General features: G+C 32.6%; 1 protein-coding gene across 3 annotated transcripts in view; it reads right to left on the minus strand.

Annotated features, from left to right (window-relative positions):
• The window catches only part of LOC147070965 (uncharacterized protein CG43867), an 899,434-nt gene that overhangs the window by 594,116 nt on the left and 283,725 nt on the right, over positions 1-21,593 (minus strand). For all 3 annotated transcript variants that reach the window (XM_085948919.1, XM_085948917.1, XM_085948918.1), the window contains one exon: positions 13,735-13,771. The gene's annotated coding sequence lies outside the window, so the exon portion shown is untranslated. The remainder of the gene's footprint in view (positions 1-13,734; positions 13,772-21,593) is intronic.

Below are 21,593 nucleotides of genomic sequence, written 5' to 3' on the forward strand. Positions count from 1 at the left end.
GCTGCCATTAAGGAAAAAAACCGGAAGTGGAGAATCTGCGATAGTAATATGGCTTAACACTTAACACTATTTAGCTGACCTGTTCTACAGGAAAAGTGCTTTTCAGATCCGTGGGAGTTTCCATGAAAAAATAGGCAGTTAAATGGAACGGTAAATAATGCCAATAAAAAGAATTTATAATAATTTGAGATGTATGAATTAAGAGTGCTAGCTAATTCACATTACTTAAAATTAAATATCAATATCCATCAAGCACTCCATAGATAGTTGGCAAACTAATAAATATATTACCTATAATCGCGATCATAAAAAATGCACGCATATTTATTTCGTAGTATAAGAACTCTGTCTGTACCTAACTGCGTTGAGTTTTATTTAACTAATCACAATGATAATGTATAGACTTTTATGGCAAAAAACAGTTAGAAGCGGTAAGCGCAAACATTAAAACAAAATAATTTTATTTTCATGAGGTACAAAACGTTTTCGATATATTGAGAAGAAATAAACTGAAATGTATGTGTTATTAACGATTTCACATTATTTCGAATATTATTAACGTGAGATTGTTGGGACATAGTGATTGTTTAAAGAGAATGATTCAGATTATCAGTTCACTTTTTATTTACATATTTTGAATTATTAAACAAGCGGCATTTTATTACGTTATGTGTGTATAGAAAGAATATAGAAATTATTGTGATACATCGTCGAGTAAATGGAATTTTCATACGATGGCTCGGACCACAGAACAGATGAATAAATATAAAATCTAAACGCCATCACGATGGAGCAAAGTTATGAAGCAGGGTAGTTTATGGCCTGACCGCCTTAAAAAAACCGCGTCGACTGTTCCCAAAAATCGAAATCACGTTATATTAACGAGCCAAACTAAAAACACATTTTATTAACTATTGAAAATAGCATATTCTTTAACACGTGTTTAAGTGTATCCCATATTTTCCACACTCGAGATATATAGCCTGTTATACCACATACAGTGGGTAAGCCAGTTCCCATTAATTTTGTGTTCCTTGGCTTGGACTAACAAGAGAATGAATCTATCATCTGCAAGTTGTATTTTTAGTTAAATAAAATCAAATTTAGTATGAGTATTTTTATCGAAGCTCCACAGCCTACCTCCACTATTATGGTTTGGCTCAGCCAGAGTTTTGATTAATTAAAAAAAAATAATCAACACCATCTGCAATTAGTATTCTTAGTTCAATAAAAACAAATTAGTATACTGACAAAATTTAGTGTGTACTTTTTATGTCGGATCTCCACAGCCTGCCTCCACCCTTCGCCACTGCCATATACCTGAGGTGTTTTCAAATTATGTGTGATTAACAGGTAACGCCATCAATCTATGACAAAGATACTTATTTTTCCGTTCACATTTAATTAGGTAAGGTATTTCAATCACAAGAAAGTTTGCGAGAAAATCAATTTCATTATAATTCTACTTCAAAGAAGTATCCAAAATCGTACATATAAATCGTTCATGTTGAAATGATAAGGAAATACATCGAATAAAACGTAAAAATCTCATGGAAATGAAATCCACAAAAAGAAATCAATGATTCTTTGAAAGAAGAAGAAAAAGTAATAAAACTAAGCCACCCATATCAAAGAGCTTTCGTATGAAAGAAAAGAAGGATTTTTCTTTTCCAATTGCTGTCTGCGCTCCTGTTAATAGGAAACTCTAGTAACGCAGTTGTTAGTGGGTATCTCTATCTTACCTAATAACTCCACCACGGGTAAAAACACTGAAAAGAGAGACACAGTTTCACAAAACGATTCCAATAACCTACACATATTCATCTCAAAATTAAACATTCAATAATATTGTTATCTGAATTTAAACAAGCAATACATTAGATTTGTAAAAGTTAAACGTGATTTAATAATAAAAAAGGTATTATACGATTAATATAGAAAATAAACGATAGTAAAGTATACGTGACTGGAATACTTGGATGAATCATGATTTACCTTTGTGAGCAAGTAGAATATATAACTAATTAAGTTTGCATCTTTGCCGCTTTATGCTTGCCTGATACCTTATGAATGTCTTTGATATTGAACTTTATTAATTAAACAACATAATGAAGACATCCACAAACATTAGTTTATGCCACTAGAAAGAGAGAGGAAGATATAATAATTATATTAATTGAAAAGTGTAGGTAGGTGCATAACTAAGTAGTTACTTAAAATAAAAATGTCAGCTTACGAATTTTCTTTCTCTATAAGCGACGTTAAATGAACGTATCATAGGAATATCATAGCCTTTTGAGATGTAGTTGTAACGGCGTGCCATGAAGACATCCTGGGTATATCAGATTACCAATGAGAATGGTTTAAGACAAGCCAATAAGTTACTATCAAGCGCAGTAAAGGTGCATACTTCGACCATATTTTCCGCAATGGTATGATTTACTCCAGTTAATGATACAATGGAAGGTATAGGGCAGTTTAGGCGCACGTAGAAGGAAATTCCCTTCGCTACATAACCTCCGTAAGTAACTTAATGTGCGATCAGATACGTCAGGATAGGGAAATGTACTGCAATTCGGTCGTCAACTTTGGACAGAAGACGGTGCCGTGATCTGCTGCCATCTGCCTTTCTCTGCATACTTCGCATTGTAGAAAATATAGCTACCTATAAGTTATCCTGTCTTCAATCCAGGATATTATCTTCATTGCAGACCAAGGCAGCCACATCTGATTGTCAGATCTTAAAATTTACAATTCGACTCCGTAGAACAGTACAGATTTGATGTAGCACCCGCGTATATAAATATTTCTTTTATTTATTTAGAAAAAATCGGCCAGGCTTGGTAGTGCTTTCAAATATATCAACCGCACGATAGAGATCATCATGAAACACCAAGTCTCTATTCAAATTGGGTATCCAAAGCTTCGAAAATAGGCCTAGACAGTAAAGTTCGTATCCGGAAACTTGTACGTATGCAGTTCACCGTGAAATGTTGTATTGGAAATATATGGCCGTATATTAAAGACCGTCCATCCTCTTTGGGCAGTATAGTACTGACATAAAATCCATGTCTAAATAAAACACGGTTCATGTCGGTTTACACTTTACAGGAAGCCAGCAGCAACAAATTTTGAAAATAACCGATATACTGGATTATTTGTTAGGTTAGGTTAGGTTTTCATTCTTGAATTCATGAATTTTGCCAAAATCAGCTATGAAAATTGAATTAACGTTCATATTGAATCCTATAAAAATGGAGACCGTATAGTAGACGGTCATCTCTTTCCGATAAGAAAGCTCACGGCGAACTGTGCCACGGTGAAATGTTTAACGTACAATTTACATGTAACCAGTAAAGTTACAATTAGGTACAAAATTTCCACACTGTATAAGCCCATTGCATGGATCAGGGTTTTATTAGATCAGTAAGGTCAATAGAACCCATTTAATATAAATACAATACATGAAAGACGTACTGAAGCATTAAAATGTATCATTGTATTATATTATACTTCAGGAGTAATTTACCCCGCTACCAAAGTATGTATTCATACAAGTTGCTTGAACAAAAACTTGGATACTTTTCGTTTATTGGAAGAGACTGTATCATAATTTCATAATCATGTGTAAAGAACGTCTAGTCTAGTCAAAATTCACAAAAACATACATTATAATTATAAATATCATAACACTAGAATGATAGAATGTTAATGTCTATCACATTATTATATCGCAAAAAATCACACACGTTTCGGGCGCCACATTACTTTCAAAGTTTGTTTTTATATCGAGGCCTGTTTCTAGCCCGGTCTAATAGCGTGATGCGGTTAAAATTAATGGCGAAACACAATTCAGATTAACGATCCGGCCCTGCCGTTTGTGTCATCGGGTCGCGTGTTGGATTTGCATAACGACATCCCTACAAACTATAATATCTATGATTATTTAAGTTATTGATGTCATCAATTGATTTAATTTGGTAATAGGTACATACGATGCCCTATGTCGTACATAAGTAGTTGCATCTGAAAGTTAAAGTGATTAATATAAATTTGGAATAAAACTAAAAGCGCCTTAAGTTGTGATCAAATTGAGATGCATGTCACGCTGTCACGGCGACAAATTTAGTCTATGGTTTCGTCATTTTGCAGAATATTTTGAACGATCATCGCCTCTGTAAATTCAATGATGGATAGTGCCAACTCTAATGTTTTAGTATTTTGAATTATCATTCATTATTCTTGCTAATTTCAATTAATTTTAACAGTTTCTACGGGTGCGTACGTTAAAATGACTTGCAATAATATATCCATAGATAATATTTTGAACAAAACCCAACCTGCAGACCATAAATAATAGACAACATTCTTATAGAAAATACATAGTGCCAACCACTAAAAACAAAAACGTAATTTTGACATGATTCGAAAAAGTGTAGACATCTAGAAAATGATAAAAACGTTAAAACGCCATGCAGATGTCGATGCAGTGCGGTTCAACGTGAGGTAACCTCATTGTTGTTTTGGTGATTTCGGCAGATTTTGCCAACTGACAATGTTCGTTTAAACTTAAAGGTTCAAAATGTGGCACGGGATGGGACCATCAGTTTTTTCCAACATTTTAAACACCAAGAAAAACGACATTACACACTTTTTTACGGTAGCAGCAACTTATTGTGACGTCACGTGATAGTTTGCAACATGCACCATAATATATTTCGCGCTTTAGTCTACGCGCACATGATAATCACTGGTAGGTGAGCATCACACCAATTGTAAAGCTGCAAGCCAAGTGATAATTGTTGGAACTAAGCATGGAGTGTTTGGGCATGAGGAATGTATATAGAAAAGTGCGGGGTCCACGGAAAGGTTGGACAAGCATGTACGCACCCACCCATTGTTTACTACACAGCGAGTGCTGACGCACCATAGAAACAGTATTGCAGTCCGAAGCATATGGTTATTACTGGTAGAGTGGTTTGTCTCTGCACGTAGCGTTATGAACTTTTCGTAATGCAACACTTGGTGGTAATTTCGCAATGTTTTTAGTGTTGTTAATTTGATAGCCATACACCTACTAACAAACCGTCCTGATATATTTGCGATCCCCGAATATAGAATACGGAAATGATATTCTTTAAAAAATGTATTGTTTTCTATGTACCCTACATATTATATCATTTCATATACCAAATGTGAAGGCATTTTTGCTATCGCGTAATGTTGCTTATATGCAACATTGTCTTACCTAAGACACAACCCTAGGAGAGTCATTAATAATTATTAACAACCAAATTTGTCAAATTAGTAAAAGTATCAGGCGAGCATAGAGTATAGTATCCAACTATCTCTTGTATCCAGTATCCACAACACATCACTCACTAAATTGGGTCAAAAATCAGTGACAATTTTATTTGCAAAAGACTTTCGTGTTTGTGTTTGTAGTGGTCGACAAACTGACAAAGGTTTCCCGTAGGATTTAGTTATATGTACATTTAACAGCGTATGCGGACGTGTATGTGGGTATTTATGATAGTGTATTCGTGCGACATACAAGGAGCTTAGTGTAAGCGATGTATTACGCCTGTCACGGCCTTGTGACGTTCATGTCCAACGTCCTTATCAACATACCCTTTATACTTTATGCGAGCCTGATACTTGCGGATTGCGGTGGTGGGTAAACAGCCTGGGACCGAGGCGGTATCTACAACGGACATACGGTGATATTACGATCCCACTTTTCAGGAAGTTTTAACATGTCATATTTACGTAAGCCGGTTCGTATTAGATTTAATAATATTGTGACTCAATTAATTAAAATCAAAAATTACGTTAGGCGGTCTTTTAATTTTTAAGAGTGCATGATACTTGCGGCGATGGCTTGTAAAAATAAATGTGGTGAGAGTCTGACACAAATCCTGAGTAATAGGTACTAAGGTACTAAAATATGTACCTCAGAGCCACAATCCGTTAAGTCAAATTTAGCCAAAAAATACAGATTGTGTACCTAAAATATCATATAAATCAGGTTCAATTCACAGTTTGGGTCGATTTATAACAAAAAGCCGAAACAATTAAAAAACAAATCCGTAATAACATATTTTACATTAATGACGTGACAATCTTAAATTGCATTTATTACGAAAGTGCTCTTTTTGGATATAAGAAACAGGTTCTTAGGTACAGATTAATAAAACAATATGTAATAGATATGTATTCCACATAATTTTATAATAATCAGAACCTGTTGACCGGATCGGATCTGATTCAGTTGAGGATATCCTGTTGAAGCTTTAGCGTTGAAGCGATTAATCATTATTAAAATAATTATATGGACAAATTACGACACTATTTACAAGTTTTGTTTTATTTCATTTCAATTACAGAGTGACAAATAGTAACGTGTATATTAAACGAGAAATATAATTAAAATCGAAGGCATGACACTGAATCAAATTGTACAAAATTCGTTTACAAGTCGAGAGGTATTTCGGCTTTCACCGCATTATCAATAGTACACAAATAAATATGACATTGCTAACGTTTTGTGTCCATATTGCAGATAAGTTTATTGTATACCTACCTAGGTATAGTATTCATAGAATATGTATTGTTTTCAATGAGTTAACTGTTAGTAAATATATTTTGATCTTGTGAAATAAAGATTTCGCTTCTTTGCTGGTCATCTTTTAGTAATAATTATTTCTAAACTTGATCGTCCAGTTATTAAGAAATTGTGTTAATTCATTGGGATTAGGGATTCCAATCCCGGGATCCCGAACTATTTTCGATACCTATGAATCCCGGGATTGGTAAACATAATCCCGAAACATTCGGGATTGAGTTTTTTTATCATTTTTATGGAAAATTAAATAAAAACGAAAATATAACAGAAAAAAATACTTTTAATAACACACAAATACATTGGAAATAAACTGAGTTTGAATAAAGTTTGATTTATTACCCATGTGTTGCATTCATTTTATTTTTTCACATAAATTAATAAAAATGAGAGATATTGGAAAAAACAACGCTTCGCACTTTTAACAAAGTGATTCCACCATGTTTTTTAATGCAATTGTTATCTTTTCACAAATAAATAAAACTGTTTTACTTTCACATTATTATTTATGCATATTACAATATTATTTACTCCATTAAACCTATGTATTTTCGAGACTGAACGTACACAATCACAGAACAGATAATAAATAGAATACCGATAGGCCATATTCAATACGCCGCATGGTGAAGCAGGATTTTGAATGTGTGAGTGTCCTACGAAAATGAAGCACGCATTATGCACGTGCAATGGTGTGTGTGTGTAATACACCAACATTAAATGAGCGTAAATGTATAAACCAAGAGCAGTTTTCAGTATTCGACGTAAAACGTATTATTGACACGTGTGTAAGTTTAACCCGGATTCTTCCTTACTCGAGTCGGTAACCTGCTATCGCCTTACCCGTTATGTATTTCAGTTCCCATTATTTCTGAGTTCCATGTACACAATATTAACAGTAAATGTCTTAAATAGTATACATTATACTAAATTTTTTTTGCCCGTTTTTATCAACGTTATTTGTATAATATATAGAAATTTTATATTAACTGTTGAAAAAAATGCCAATCCCGGGACCAGTCCCGGAATCGTCAAATCGTAATCCCGGGATCAAGATTTTGGCTCGGGATTGGATTCACTAATTGGGATCATTAAACTACTATAAAATGAAATTCCACCGAAAATCTTCAAAACTCAATTAATGAACGTAAAAACTTTGACTCTGCACTTTTCAGTAACGTAAAAAAATATTGCAGTATTATGCAACATTTCGAAAAGAAGACAAAAAAAAACATTTCGCAGAACTACATCTTTAGAGCGAGTTGCAGAGAGTCATATTATTAAGCCGGAGAAGTGCACCGTTAGAAGTTGAGTACCAGAGCATTGTGATGGTTCGCGAGGGTCGAAACTTCTATAATAGACTGTCTCCCGGCGCAATTGTTTCCTGCCAACGGACAACAATAATAATTGGAGGGCTTGGGAAAGAACCGGTAGGGTGCATAGTTGGCTGCTGAAATTAATAGAATTGTTAACGGAATGGTGTTTTCATCATTGTCTTTAACAGCGATTTTCTCTGCAGATGACGCAATCGATTCATCAGAAAATTTAAAAGGAGGCATCGAAACAATTTAAACCAGTCCAATTATTAATGATAAAAAAAAATTAATGCGTCATTTTAGTATGAAAAAAAACATCTAGCTAGAGTCTCATGCAACTATTTTCACCCGACATGCAGCGCAGGTATAATCCCGAAATGTCACTGTGAAATGCCGTGTGACGTCAATGTACTCGCACGGCCTTGCCCATACGCACATAAGAAAGTCGCATGTTGCGGTCAGTTTTCATTTATAATTAATATCCCAGTCTAGACGATTTTCAATGTGCGATTGTGCTAACAAACTCTAGCAAGTAACGTAAAATAATCCTATAACATAACTGTTCAAACAGTTACCTAGATATCTGTACACAATAACAATATCATCACTATCATCCTCAATTTTTAGTAACATAATATTGCCATTCTAGGAAAGAGACACAATGATTTTTTACAACGTTTTTCATAACTCGTATTCTTATTTGTCCGGTGTTTCTTTGTCCGGTACAAATCTAGCAATCGATTTTTCACTAACTTCGCGACTAGCTAGACATTTGAAACTTTTAGAATATATCAGAATAAGATGTCAATGCATTTTTTAATACTATTAGCCATCTTTAAGTAGAATTGTATTCATTTTCGGTTAATTCTGTTTTGTATGAAAAGTTATTTCGACACCATTATTGGTTGCTAGGGGTATGGGGTCCTAGCAACTAAATTATTAATATATACGTGCGTTACTATGGAAATCAATATGACATGTCAAATTGACATTTCAGTATTATTTCTATCAAGTACTAGTAAAGTCAAGTTTATATGATTCAACAGAAAATTTAAAAACGTTGTAAGTATATAAAAAGTTATTTTTATCTTGTAATTATTACTCGGTACGTTCGTAAGTAGATTTATTTTATAGATTTTTTTTTCATTTTGGTCTTATTTTTTTCTAATTAAAATTATAACTAGTATGAAAATTATCCATTCAGTATTACAGTCGAGTTATATTATGAGCTTTTCGGAGGTGCCAATCGAAAGTATCACTAACAAAATCGGACATAAGAGGTTTTTCCTCCGTATCATTTATTATACAGTATTTTTAACTATCTACCTAGTATAGTATTTTTCTTTTAAGAAGCATGAATTAGAGTTATTTGCGTGCTAAAATCCATAAAGAAACCTCGATAGTAAACGGAGGGTACTCATAAAGGCATCTAGAAAGAAAGAATAAAAAAAATTAAGATTTCATAGCGCCGTAGGTATATACTTTGATAGACAGAAATCAAGGAAAGATAATAAATGTAGGTATCTACATAAAAGACCGGCAGGATTTCTAGTTGCGTTTTTGTATTTTTACCACATTTTTATTAGCTCGTATTCTTGTGTGTCCAGTACAAATCTTTTCCTGTTTGTCCTAGATTTGTATTGGACGATTGAAGATTTTTAACTAACTTCCCGACTAGCTAGACATTTGAAACATCTAGAATATATCAGAACACGATGCATTCTTTTAATACTTTTAGCCATCTTTAAGAAGAATTGAATTCATTTTCAGTTAATTCTGTTTTGTATGGAAAGTTATTTCGGAAAAAAATCGTAAAAAGTAAAGCAATATTATTGGTTGCTAAGGGGGTCCTAGCAACTAAATTATTAATATATACGTGCGTTACTATGAAAATCAATATGAAATGTCAAAATGACATTTCAGTATTCTATATTTATTCAGTATTTCTATCAAGTACAAAAAAAGTATTTATTAATACACAGAATTGTCAAATTTATCAACGGAAAATTTAAAAACGTGGTACATAAAAAGTCCTTTTATCGTGTAATTATTTATTAACGATGATTGCTAACAATAAAGTCAGAAATTGTGATACAATCCTCAATAGGTAGTTTAAGTTTGGCCATTTTGCACTAAATGGGTTTTTGCACGTTCCATCCAATTGTTTCTCACCGGAAATTGAACAGACCGAGTGGACCGGCGACTGAAATAAATTTCAGGATAAATTCACTAAGTTGTCTTTCAATCCCCCTCCCCTATTCATGCCCCGTCTCCATCCCTGTACTATAAACACGTTCTGAGAGCGATGCGTAACCATTGATATAATTTTAAAATAATACGTAGAAACCAGACACTTAAATAATTTATCATACTTGTATTTATTTTAAATACTTTTAGATAAATTTTGAACTCCAGGCAAAAAAAAAATCCTGATAATTGTTTCAATTATCGTCAGTATTTCTTTGGGTTCTTAAAATTTTTATATGTTACATCACGTGTCAATCAGTCAATATAATCTAATTAAAAATTATTAACGAGTGCAAGTAGGTACGCCACCATATTTATTTGACGACGCCTAGGAATAAATTCTAAAAACATGATTTTTTGATTTAATATTATCAAATATGGTTGCAGACTTCGATGAAATTTGAAATAACACCTCAAATGCATAGTTTTACGGAAATTTTGGCATGGATAATATTTGGGTTAATAGCTTCACCTCTGTGTCAATTGGATGTGGGTTCAAATTCCATCGGGGCCAAATTTGTATCTAAGATTTATTTTAATTATTTATGTTTCTAAACGTGTTTCATATAAGTTCGTTTTATTTTTAAATAATGAAATTGTCGCTTCCATAAAAACATATGAAAACTGTGTGCGCTATAACTTACAAATCACAATTTTAACATAGTTAATTATTAATTTTATTCCTTTTAATAATTCGATTAAAAATTCTTTCAGAAAGTCAATAAAAATTATATTTTACTGTACATATCGAATACAAGTCATCTAAGATGACATCTGAAAGAAGTTTCGCCATCTCTGCGGAAAGAACTAATAGAAAGTGTGCAGTTAAGTGAAAAAGTTTTCCATCCGGAGCACAGATTGCTTTCTCTGAAATGTGCATTTTAATGAATTTAAAAAAGTAAAAAGAATTATTGCAAAATCATAAACATGATTTCATTTCAAACATTTACATTTATTTTAAGTTTGCAATTTTATTAAATTGAAGAAGTGCATAAAACTGATTTCTATATGGCAGATGGATAATTTGAAAAGTTTTACTTTGAAATTATTTAAAAGTTTACGGATTGCTGTATTTTGACATAATTTGCATTGCAGGAAAAACATTGTTACAATATTATGTAACATAGTCATTATCTTTGACTCCATACTTCATGAAGAGCAATGGCTTCTTAAACCAGAGTGCGCCAGAATCGAAGGCTTCCAAATACCATTCAAGTACATTGTGTACCTATTGTTCTAATTTGTATATAGGTACGAGTAGGTACACCATTCAAATTTGTATTTTTACAATTATGTTATAAAACTATATTATATATATAAAACTATATATAATTATGTATATAAAACAAAATATATAGGACTGGTCCACACAATTTATAACCTAACTATCTTGACCGGTTTTAAGTTTGTGGCTTTTAGGGACGCTGTCAGCTGATACATACAATAATTGTAATTTGCTCTCGGTTTACTTAGTATCTACTTAGTTTTATAAAAAAAATCAAGTTTTACGACGAGCTAGAAGGTTTCTTTCAATTGAGACTACAACAGAAAATCACAGGTGTGTAGACTTATGGGGCACAACGACAGTAGTTACCTATACTCTAATGATCTTTATCAATTTAAATACTTCAATCTACCTTATAAGATGATGACAACGTTTACATTTGATTAAGAGAACGAAATACGTGTCGTGATAATCAATTTAGTATGTAGGTTGTAGGTATATCGATACTAAATCCCTTTTCATTGCCCCATTTTTTTCTATACATTATGTTACCCTTTTCTACTGTTATTTGTCGTAACAAGAAAATAAAATGGACAGCAACTGACTCTCGCACGGCAGAAACGACGAACTTGCGCAGAGAAGTGAGGATAATTCTGATAAAGACAACAAAAAAAACGTATGATAAAAATGAATTAGATAAATGGCATCCATTCCGAGTGTCCTAAAAGTCAAAATGGCGGCGGGGATTGTTGTCAAGAGCAATACGTCATCGCGCTTTTTATGCAGCGGATTAAAGAAATAAATGGCCGGCCCACAATACAACTTTTCGGCTGAAAAAACACACGGACGGACAGAAGTACTAAATCATAGGTGCCGCGTAAACAGAGTGCGCTAATATAAATACGACGTGAAAAACGAGCACATTCATTATGAACATAATAATGCACTGCCTCATATATTTTGTATAAGGCAACACTGAAAAATGGCCGGATTTGGATGGCGTTCGCGCCGTTTTTTTAAAAGGCACGATTCTACAGCATGGTATTCTATTCGAACGTGCATTTTTGAATACCAATTTTTCAACGTTGAAATCACTGACATGTCCATTTTAAGTGTATTTTTTTGGTAATCAATAAAAAATCTACGGCGATTGATCTACACGGCTAACTTTTGACGCAGAGAAGTCAAATAAGAGTTTCAAACGATTTAATGATGATAACCTTTTCAAACAAAATAATTTCAAAATTCCCTGTCGAGTAAATAAAGTAGGCTTACAAATTAATAGTTAATAAAAATATCAACATAATAATAAACAAAATTTTTAACCCTAAAATGATATACTTACTCATTTTACAAATATGAATATTTGTGCAGAATATCTTTTTAATTGTATTTAACTGCTAAACTGGTATTCCTATACCTACTTTCACGAGAGATTCAATACGACCCACGATAAAATCTAGTTTAAACACCCCTAACATAGATAAACAAAAGTTGTCAGAAATAGATGGTAATAAGTTCGAAAAAAGCTTGTCAAAAATAAACGATATATAAAATTGAAAATAAGAAAAATACTGCCATAATATTTTCTGAATTACCCTGACATGTCTAAAAATATAAATCTACAAATAATTGACAGATTTCCAGCATACGGTCGTGTGAATATCTGACTGACGCGTCGCAAGAAAGATTTCCATGGAATACCTACCCTTCATGCGAACGTCGATTCTGTCTGGCAAATTCGAACATATTTTTTATTGTCAAAACGTAAGTATTATTTTCGAATTGAATTGCCGTCGAAAATGTGAAACCTTGTTTAACGCCAAGTTGTTTTTCTTTGATCGAATTCAATTGTTTTCATGGTTTATCGATTCCTTGAAAGTTGTTAATTCTGATTTGTCAGTGGCAGCTCATCATAAAAATGTATAACTTAAGGCTATAACTAGAGGGAGGCTATCAACAATTAATTCATTCTTTGTTTTTATTAAATTTATTTTTAGAGATTTATTCATCATTTTCGGGCCAAGGGTTGGGTGGTCAGTAATAAAAATCTATCAAATATACCCTAATATATTATCAAGCGTCTTGATTAAGTAGTTTTACTCTTGATTCAGATTTACAAACTAAATCTAAGATTGTCTGCTGCTGAGCGCAAACGACGAAGAAGTTAATAAATGGTTTAGTGGCCAGTATAACAACGCCCCTAGCACCTGAACAGCAAAGGCTAACCAGAGCTGCTGTCCTCAAAACGAGCACATATAGTATTGTATTCAAAGGATAGATTAAAAAGGCATTATTTATTTTGAAAAATGAGATTGTCTTACATTTGTTTGTTTTTTGTGAGCACTGCCTTCGGGACACCTGAAACAAAAAAAAACAAAAAAACATTAATACCAAAACACCAAACACGATTTCAGCCTAGTCCAGACTATTATACATGTGCCCGCAACATACACATATTTTTTGAAAGTTAAACATTGCTATCAAATAATTAAAAGGTATTTTGGAGAGTCCACATCGTAAAAAATTGTGCGTATTAATCAAAAACAAATATTCCACAAAACCACAAGTCGCTACTTTTGATGAAGAGGTTTAAAAAAATCAAGCAAGCATGGCCACACCTACTTGTTTATGAGTGCATTCGCATAATATATATTCAATTCGCGTTTTTATATATATTATGTGTTTACGGACAGATGTACATCGGTCTGGACTAGACTTAATGAACAAAAAATACATGCATTTAAAACGGTTAGTAAATAACACATCCGGCCTGCATCATGTCTGGAGCGGCGACACTTCCGCGCGACGTGTCTCCCGCCAAAAAGCTTTTCCCGCGCGCCGAAGATGCAGCGGCATGGCGGGCGGAAACAGGATATGGAGTGACCGGACAAATGTCAAATAATGAAAATGGAAACATGTGTGCGTTATTGTTATTACGTTTTCGTTCACTTTTGATACGGGCCATTCGGGGTTATTATTTTGGACAACATGCGCTTGAAGTGTGTGCTTACATTATATAAATATAATTCATTTTGAAAATATTATTTAACAGAGTAATAATAACACAGCAATAAACATACTGTGTACCTATTAAATATCTAAGGGTCGTATGCATGAGATTCCCAAAAACCTTATAGGCTATATACTGCACGTTTGTATGCATGAGTACAAACGTAATTAGCTGTTAAGTGACGTCACGAATGTAACTTCTCATGTGTCATGGTGTTCGTATTATAAAATTTCATTCCCCGATAAATAATTCAAAATTTTGAAATTGTAAATGTGTCTGTAAGTGTGCGAACGGTAACATATAAATTTAATAATTATACATGAATAATTATTATTAACTTTTAATAATTTATCAGCTATTTTATCACATGTACTTTATAATTATTCTACTGTACGAAAAAGGTTGTATTGCCAGTAAACTTTTCCATTTGGTGGCAACACTGAATACATTTGGTGGCAATACTGAATATTATTATGACTAACTTCACTTCAATAGATGTCAAAACAGAATAAGAATAAATGACAGAAAATGCAAATGATTTAGAAAATAATGTATAATATTATCATTTATACCAATCACCGTATGACAACTATTGATGTTTCCAGTGTATTTGAGAGTTGTGCCTTGTTTATTACAGTTATCTTACAATAATTAACTAGGTAGGTAGTACCATAATATTTTGAAGAACGCAGAATGCTTCCAATTGTATATTTTAATGCCAGATACAGCAGTAGGTACATATTTTTGCGGTGGTAAAGCGGAGATATTTTATCGTAATCTTACGTAAGTCCATCTTATGTCTCCATGAGAAATATTGCAAGCGAAATAGGTACGAGGCATTTTATCAGTTACCTACTATCTAGATTATAGACTAGGGATCAAAATTATACGTATTTTATAAACAGCACGACTAGGAACTGTTTTTAAAGTTTGCAAATGTTTTACAGAATCTACAAAACGAACAAGGGCCTCCACCAAACGTTTGTTGCAATGAATGCAAAATTAGAATGACATTTGAAAGTGACAGCTGAGGCAGCCATTTTTAATGGCGCGTGACGTCAGATCGCTTACGTCACAAACAGTGTTATAAGCTATTCGATGGAAAATCGGTTAAATAGCTTATAAAGAATTTGGGAATCTCATACATACGGCCCTAAGTAGTTAATAACATAATATTTTGTAAATCAATATGACCCAAATATACTTTTTTCAATGTCATAGTTTTCCCGGATCAACGTCGGTAGAAGAAGCCACTTTTGAACGTCTCCTTTTAGTTGAAAACCTAAAGTGGCGATTTTACTTATGCGATGATTGCAGTGGTGTTTTTTTCATTATGGAGATATTTGCCGGGTTCTGGTTACATGAAAAGCGTAGTTTTTAATAATTAAGTACTTGATTGTAGATATTATAGATATATTTTTACAACGTTTTTATTAGCTCGTATTCTTGTTTGTCCGATGGTTGTTTGTCCAGTACAAGTATTTCAATCGATTTTTAACTAACTTACCGACAAGCTAGATATTTTAAACTTTTAGAATATATCAGAACACGATGCCAATGCATTCTTTTAATACTTTTAGCCGTCTTTAAACAGAATTGAATTCATTTTCAGTTAATTCTGTTTTGTATGAAAAGTTATTTCGGAAGAAATCCGTAATCCAATCCACTATTATTGGTTGCTAGGGGTCTGGGGTCCAAGCAACTAAATTAATAATATATACGTGCGTTACTATGGAAGTCAGTATGAAATGTCAAAATGACATTTCAGTATTATTTCTATCAAAGACAAATTTTTTTTGATAGTTTAAGCTAGTCAAGTCAAGTTTATATGATTCAACAGAAAATTTAAAAATTTTGTAAAGAAAAAGTTCTTTTTATCTTGTAATTATTATAACTCACGACGCATAGTAATAGTAAGAGGAAATTGTGTTGTTCATATACCAAGGTAAGGTAAAATTAATACAAGAATATTAAAATAAAATGTATTTCGATCCCATTTCATTCGAGACAAGTTTAATTATTCGATTAAACAGTGCTAGGTAGTTCTTATCTATTCGAAAATTGTGTGACTAGTATTTAAACCGACTTATTTAAACAAGTACAAAACTGACAATACGGTCCTACACGTGTAGTATATTGCCGAACGAATAGAAAGTGAAATGAGATTTTGTGATTTAATTTACATTGAAATCCAACAGAAACTAACGTAAAAAGTTATTACTCTACTTAGAAAATGGCTTAATGTCGCATTGTAATGTCGTGCACTGGGACAAGCGTAAGGGAAGGACATTGCTAAAACGAATGCATTAACATAACAATAACAATCCCAGGGTTGAAATATGTTATTAGGCACAAATGTGCTATTGTCTTACGCACCGCGAATATACTGTCGCAGTTTCAGGTTCCGTTAACTATTAGGAAACTGAGTGAAAATGGTAGTTGACACCCCTTAACCTTAACCCTCCAACGCCAATTGAATAAACCCATGTTTACTTTGTATAATTAATTAGTGTAGATAACATTTAATTATTATACTTTTAATTATTTACAATAAGTATACTTATTAGGAATTTAATAATATTAATTGACATCTAACTAATATTGCTTATCATAAATAAATAAATTACTAACGGTACATTATGCATGGAAACTTATGCAAAATATACAAAGTATCATCACCTGTTAGTTAAAGTTAATTTTTTTTTTTAATAAACATGCCCTTGCTTTTTCGTACAAGGTGGTGGGTAGGGTTAAATTTAATCATGTTGATACGGTTTCCAAAAATACGAAATAAGATGGAGGATTGATATTAGTATTACAACCGAAATAGCTATCGACTAGTAGACCGACCTGCATAATTTAATATACATACCTACTTAAGTAATTTGAATCAATAATTTTGCATGATTTATAAATGATATAATATTTATGGATTTTTGAGAAATGTAATTAGGTGTAAGGTGTTACCTACTTCGATATTGAAAGGTAAATAAAACAAAAACTCAAAACTAGTAAATCTAATCTGGAAAAAACTCAAGATTTTGATAGGTACTATCATTTTATGGAAACGCGTAGGATAGTGGCTGTAGGGTTAAGAGGCAACCAGAGGCTGTAAAACAATCTTTGCTGCATTCACGTGAGAGTCCTTCAGGGACAAACCCGTTAATAAAAGGCGTTTCTACTATGTCGTTTAAGAAGCTCAGTCCTAGTATGGCACTGTAAATTTCTTAAGCACGAATTACAATGGAACAGCGTGCATGTTAATTACTTAATAGCGTTCAACGTATGTTTGCCCGTGGAAGCACGTCAGAAGGAATTCATATATGGGATAATGCGATTCAAAGGTTAAGGTAGTTAAGATATACTTTTAAGAAAATATTCACTTTTCATGTAAACAGAATATAAATTCTAATGGATTTAAGTTTTGTACTATTCCATTGAGTCGTTTTTTTGCGACCCAGGATTCGCCTTTCGGCATCCTCAGTACACCCACCAAAAGGCAAATACACACTAACAACGAATACAATAATTAACTCTAACTTATATAACAGATCAACACAATGAAGTAGGTAAAAACTTTGTCACCTACCTATTGAGTCAAGGATCACAATAAAAAATTATAACAAACAAATTGTGAATAGTTGAAGTGTTTGTAAAAAAAAACCCCTACCTTATCAATAATAATACACTCGATAAGCGTATATAAATCGTCAAAACCTAATAATAGATCATTAGTAATTATAAACAATGAAAATACTACACTAGGTGTAAAATCGTCCATTCTGGGAACAATGGTAACGTATTGGGAATTAATAGAGTTAAATATTGAGATATATCTATGATATCAGTCTTTAAGAGTTTTTAGTTAAACAACTAATATTCAATAATATACTTACAAGATACCTACTTTTTTAAATATTATTTTTTTTAAATATAACAAATCCACAAATAAGCCCACCTAATATATACGTATACATACTTACATCAACATACATACATACGTATAAATGTTGTATATCAATACCATTGACCATAATGTCTCGCATGTACCTAAACCAAAAAACGACTCAAATGGAATAGTACAAAACTTAAATCCATTAGAATTTAAATTCAAATTCCATCAAGTACCTTTGGTCGATAGTATTAATATTATAAACAGAATATTTTTAAGATATCTATATGTAAAATTTGCCGAGCTCACATTTCGTCGACCGCCACCAATATAACGAGTGTATTTGGGGTTATCGATAAAAACAACATTGACAAATTCGACATGGCCGCCGCAAACGATTCAATCACAAATAACAAATTAATCACATCGATTTAATTCGACCGCAGCCGGTTTTATATGGGAAAACACCAAATCGTTGGTTACGTGCATGCCTGTACCTATATGCCTACGTATTATTATTTATTATTTTATATGTAAAACATAGTTGGAATGAGAGGTGAAATGGCGACCAGAAACTAATCGATTCGATTAAGACAGATAAGGAAATTTCATTATAACTTCATCACACACCTGGAAACATTTTCACTGTGTCTTTTTTTACTTCGTTTGCTAGAAAATTGATCGATTTAGCATACTCTATAACTTAAACATTTCCAGTAATTAATGATGTCACACAGTAGCGAAATGGTCCATAATACCAACACAAAAACATAAATGTAAAAACTAAACATCTAGTTTATTTAAGTTTCGTAATATTCCATTTGAATCATTTTTTGCGACCCGGGTTTCGCTTTTCGGTATCTTTAGTCACTATGCACACTCATCTATGGCAATTGCATACAGAATACGGTTAATTCTCGTTTATATAAAAATACAATAAAATTACATAAAAACCAAATTTCTAAGTAAGGCAGCAAGTTAGAATAACATTAGGATATTTTATTGTTCCCAACATTTTACGTGGGTCCATTATTTATGGTCCATTATAATTACATTTTATTGTGCTTGGTGAATGTATTAACAACGAGTATCTAATCTATTTACTACATATTTTTCCGTACTTGCTTCATTATTTAGTAATAAGATTTTCCTTTTATGTATTGTTATTTAAACGAGAATTAACTGTATTTAGTGTCAGTGTGTATTAAATATTGGTGAAAGCGCATGATTTCTAAAGATATCGAAAGACGCAACCCGGGTTGTAAAAAATTACACAAATGGAATAATACAAAACTTAAACGTATTGCCACTTTGGCGTAATTATGTTTAAGCGATTTAATGTGTTAGTGAATAAAATAAATAGTTGAATATATAAAGCGAGTATAAAAAAATATATTAATATCTACCGCCTTTCATTTCTTTTAAAAAACAACAAATTCGAAAAAGTATTTAGCTTAGATTCACAGAAATATATATATTGCTATGCATCTTGCAGTACACCTCCCATTCCCGGGCCAGTCATACCTACAAGATCCCCAACGCCTTGGACATTGAGTCATTTACAGGTGTAGCTAAGAGAATCTCTGTATATATACGTCTCTGCTACTTTCTACCTCTCTCTGCATTATAAGTTGGATTAAATCATATTCCTCTTTGCGGTAAATATGGTAGAAGTATGCAGCTCTTCTGCGCTTGATAGGAGCTATAGATTCTTATTGGATCGTCTTTAAACCTCTTCATTGGCGATGTGATCATCCCAGGATATTTTCATTTCCATCTCGAAAGACTCCAGTCCCCAGAATTTCGATTGATTCATAAGACGTTATCAATGCGCTAAAGTGTTTCAGGGAAACACAAACCCAATTAAAATACCCAACTAAAATGCATTCAGGCAGAATTGTAGATTTAAAAAAATGTAGGTATTATTAATTAATTCAATAAAAAGTCAATCAAACGACGAACATATTATGTATTACATGAAATAATAGTTATTTTTTCGTACCTACGATGAAATATTACAGTTTGATTGAAATCGATTCAACGTTGTCAGCTGGATCAGTTTAGGTTTAGACGATTAAAAGGATAAATATACCGTTATCCCCCGCTTACGAAAGTCACACTATGGACATACTAATTAAAATTATAAATACAAGGAAAACATATTTAGTAATAAGTACCTACCATGTTAATAACCTTAGAGCCTGATACATGGAATGCTACGATTCACTAATGCCTATTTAGCAGTATATCGGCTGTTTAATGGATTATGAAAAAAATGTAATCAAACAATTTGTGAATTAGGACTGGTGACAAAGAGCGGGACAACCTAAAAAACACAGTTCAATATTTCTAAAGTTTATTACTAAAATACCAATCACAAATGACACTATACAAACGATAAAACTCTCCAACTATCAAAATAATATTTTTCCCGACACTGGAGGCAACACTTGGCTGGAGATTTTACTTCCCGAATAGTTTCCTTCTACTGCTTAATGTATTAGTAAAATCCGGCACATGAGTATATCATGTTAAATTGAATAATAATTCCGATTTCATCAACTTAATAGAAAATCCGTTTCTTGCGCCTGACCATTTTAAATTCATCTGAGAAAATACCCGTTCGGTACAGCAATTAGATGTTAGTACGCTTTGTTATCTTGTAAATATTTTAGTCACCTTTTCCGGGAATTTATCAACGATGGAACGAAACAATAGAATGTTTAAGCCTTGTTTGTATTTGTTGATTAATCGTGAATTCGGCTTTCCTGCACGGGAAATCTATTTTTCCTTAAATCGGGACGTCTGGCAACGCTGGTTCACGTTAAATTTGAAGAAAAATATCACATAATATAGAATTTATTCTCAATAGCCAAGATTTTAACTTACGATATCCGTTTGCTAATGCGACGCTTAAGGTGGTCTGCCTTTTAGTGGGTTTTCATCTTTATATTACAAATAAATTAAAAACCACATTTACAGAAAAGTTCATTCATGTTACACGATCACAACTATAGCGGTAGGTATGACACAATATGTTCCGCCTGTGTCGGCCCAATCAAAAATGACATGTGTGGTGTAATTTATTTGAACTGCGATGACAAGTTATCAAGTAATGGATTCTATCACCAACCACCACTATACAATGTAATATGATTTATTAAGCATTAATTGAGACGTGAACTCCTCTAATGTAAGCATTTAATGTAATTTAATAGAGATAACTCATCAACACTAATAAATAATAACACATATATTGCGTAGGTACATACTTATTA

Source organism: Rhyacophila brunnea, unplaced genomic scaffold, assembly GCF_057557595.1.
Source record: "Rhyacophila brunnea isolate RB1 unplaced genomic scaffold, BYU_Rbru_1.0 scaffold_21, whole genome shotgun sequence".
Taxonomy (NCBI): domain Eukaryota; kingdom Metazoa; phylum Arthropoda; class Insecta; order Trichoptera; family Rhyacophilidae; genus Rhyacophila; species Rhyacophila brunnea.